Source organism: Rhinopithecus bieti, unplaced genomic scaffold (assembly GCF_001698545.2).
Source record: "Rhinopithecus bieti isolate Rb0 unplaced genomic scaffold, ASM169854v2 scaffold_65, whole genome shotgun sequence".
Taxonomy (NCBI): Eukaryota; Metazoa; Chordata; class Mammalia; order Primates; family Cercopithecidae; genus Rhinopithecus; species Rhinopithecus bieti.
The window spans coordinates 5,375,285-5,378,400 of record NW_016803344.1 but is presented as its reverse complement, the minus strand read 5'-3'; the positions used below and the strand labels follow the sequence as shown (position 1 = coordinate 5,378,400).

Here is a 3,116-nt window from a genome sequence, read left to right as displayed (position 1 = left end):
AAAAAAAAAAAAAAAATTAGCAGTTCACAGTGGGGAGTGCCTGTATCCTAGCTTCTTGGCAGGCTAGGATTGCTTCAGCTTGGGAGATTGAAGGTGCAGTGAGCCATGATTGCGCCACTGCACTCAAGTCTGGGTGACAGAGTGAGACCCCGTGTCATAAATAAATAAATAAATTTTGGGAAACTAAGTAGTATAGCACCAGTACTAGAGTTTATCCTATGCTACTGAATATATTTTAAATTCATTAAGTTTAAAGGTGCTGGAATTTGGTTCTTTTAGAAAAAAACAATAATAATGGAGATATTTTTGTTTTCTTTCATAGTGGTTCTATAGATGGTAATAACCAACTTGTAATCAAAGGAAGATTCCAACAGAAACAGATAGAAAATGTCTTGAGAAGATATATCAGTAAGTGTGTAATTAATTTCATTAGATCACCCTGAAATGTTCTCATCAGGCTGCAGTGTTGTAGGAAGATCCATTTGATTGCAGTGAGCTGGGAAAAGCTGGCCTTAAAAAGATCAGAGACAAAATGATAGTGAAAGGGAGGTGGCTCTTGACTACTAACTAGGGGTATAGGGAAGGATTTGGATTTTTAAAGAAAGCCCAGCTGATTGAAGCTGCTGGTTGATTGTAGGGCTAAAGGCCAAGTCAGAGAAACCTGCCTGTGATTCAGGCCTGGCCATGGCCCCCTTTTGTTCCTAGTTATTTAAAATTGGCATGTCTGCTAACACGTTTGAGTGGTTCTCCTGTACACAGAAACAAGAATAAGCAAGCTGGCAGGCTTCCCTGTATCCTGGGGCATTGAGTATCAGCCCATGTTTAGTGCCAGAAACGCCACAGCAGACAGCTTGTGTTTTCTTACCCCTTGGATAGCTGAGCTTCCCTGGTCTGGGTGCTCAGGTAAATTCTCAGACTGGGCTTATGGAGTTCTTTGTAGGAGATACATTTAAGAAGGCAGAAACTTCTCTACCTCACTGTGGCCACGAGGTAACTCTGTGTGTTGCTTTATTTGCAGAGGAATATGTCACTTGTCACACATGCCGATCACCGGACACAATCCTACAGAAGGACACACGACTCTATTTCCTACAGTGCGAAACTTGTCATTCTAGATGTTCTGTTGCCAGCATCAAAACCGGCTTCCAGGCTGTCACGGGCAAGCGAGCACAGCTCCGTGCCAAAGCTAACTAATTTGCTAATCACTGATTTTGCAAAGCGTGTTGTGGAGATGTGGCTGGACAGGTTTGCCATCAGAGTGGATATACCGTTCTATTAAAAACAAGATTAAAAAGCTGCCAATATTTTTGGCGACTGGTTGGTTGGTCTGAAGTCCTTGCAAGACGCTGATGTTCAAGCTGTTGACATACTCATTGCCTACTTTTAACACCTGTCAGAGAAACGTGATATGGGGTAAGGAGGTGCTTTTTTAAAATCGTTCATAGACTTCTGTAAAATGCAAGATAAATTAAAGTTATTATAACAGTGATTCTTTCAATTTGGTTTGTCCTTCAGTTTTCTTTTCTGTAAAAGTTGTGCTTGGTGAAATCAGCAAAAAACCAACCATAGAAAACTGTGTGGGCCTGGGCTCTGACAGTCTCTGTGTCCTTGTCCTGAGAAGCTGGACAGGCACTTCCAGTTTCTGAAAACGGCAGGCACTTCATCTGGGCAGCCATTTCTCTTCTTCTCTGCTTCTCTTGAGATACATAGTTAAAGCAGACACGGCCTCCCACGCGTGTGTGGTGGGACCTTGAGACTTGAGAGGACTGCCTGTTGTCAGTGTCCAGGGAATGACTCCATAGATTTGAATTCTTTTCCCTATGTGAGGATGGTTGCTACTACCTCACCGCCAAGTCCTCCCCAGCTATTACCACATGAAGGAATACAAGGTGCTAGGTATCCTCCTTCCTCGTTGACCACTAAGAGGTCTTAGAAACATAGCCTGTAAATGTGTCTTGTAACTGGCACACTAAGATCCTAGTTGAGCATCTCTGTTGGTGAGGAAGCAATGTAAAACTCCTCCAAGAGGAGTCCAAACAGGGATGCTAGAGGAAGCTTTCTGTTTTCCTAGCCAACTTGTGTTCTGGGTTTGAAAAGACCCACCACAAATGCTTTTCTATTTTCTGATTTAAAAGTTGCTTTTGAATATGACCATGAGAAACCAAGAAATGCTGCTTGTGTGGTGCTCTGCTTCCTGAGGATTTGCTGGAAGGGGATTCTCCGCTGGCACATGGGAGAAGGCCATCTTCTGTGTCTGTGCCGTGATTGGCCTTGTTCTCACTTGCTGAGGATAAGGGCATACACGTTGCTCCTCGCTTTCTTGTTGCCAGACTTCGTACTAAGCAGCCCGGGAGCAGTCACTCAGACCCAAATGTCTTGACCATGTTGTTTTAATCACTGTGACTCTTAATTTTAAAGTATAGGCCAAGTGTTGTCAAATTACCTTGGCTAAAACAGTGGAGGGTGGTGGGTAAAGCAATAGAGGGTGCTTTCCCTCAACCCACACACTGGCTGAACTGCCACTGCCACAATGAACCCAACTGCTGTTTATGTCCCCATTTTCCTTTTTTTGTATCTACACCCACACAATTCCCAATGTTGGATATTTCTACATGAATAAAGCAAGGATCGGTGCCTCTTACGTAATTAGCACTCTGTTGCTTTTGTGTATGTATGTGTGTTTGGTTTATTTATTTAGTGGGACCCCTTAGGGGAAGGAATGATACTCTTCAGTTTGGTGACAGGTTGACAAATAGATTGGTGATTTCAACCCGTTTTAACTTCATTCTCGAAGCAGAGTCTCAGGACTGATGCAGCCCGTTAGTCCAGTTGCGATAACTGACTGAATTGGATTGAAAGCGCATGAAAAGTAATGGGTTGTCCCTAAATGTTATTCAGACACAGCAGCACTAACCTCTTCTGTTTCCACTGTCTCTCACCAAACAGTTCAGCTAAACGAACCTTGCACTGTGGTGACAAGACAAAGGCAATCAAGAGCTTCTGATCAAGAGCCACTTTCTAGTTTTGGAAGGGAACCAGACCATCATTTCCAAAGTGTCTTAGGAAACAATGTTGAGGACTGTTCCTAATTATACAAAGGAAGAGGGGGGTTCAAT

At 43.2% G+C, this 3,116-nt stretch overlaps 1 long non-coding RNA gene across 1 annotated transcript; it reads left to right on the top strand.

The window, feature by feature from the left end:
* Positions 1 to 301: 301 nt before the first annotated feature.
* On the top strand, positions 302 to 1,498 carry LOC108533678 (uncharacterized). Its single transcript, XR_001886790.1, has 2 exons — positions 302 to 408; positions 1,019 to 1,498. It is a non-coding gene; the product is annotated as an uncharacterized LOC108533678 (long non-coding RNA).
* Positions 1,499 to 3,116: the final 1,618 nt, after the last annotated feature.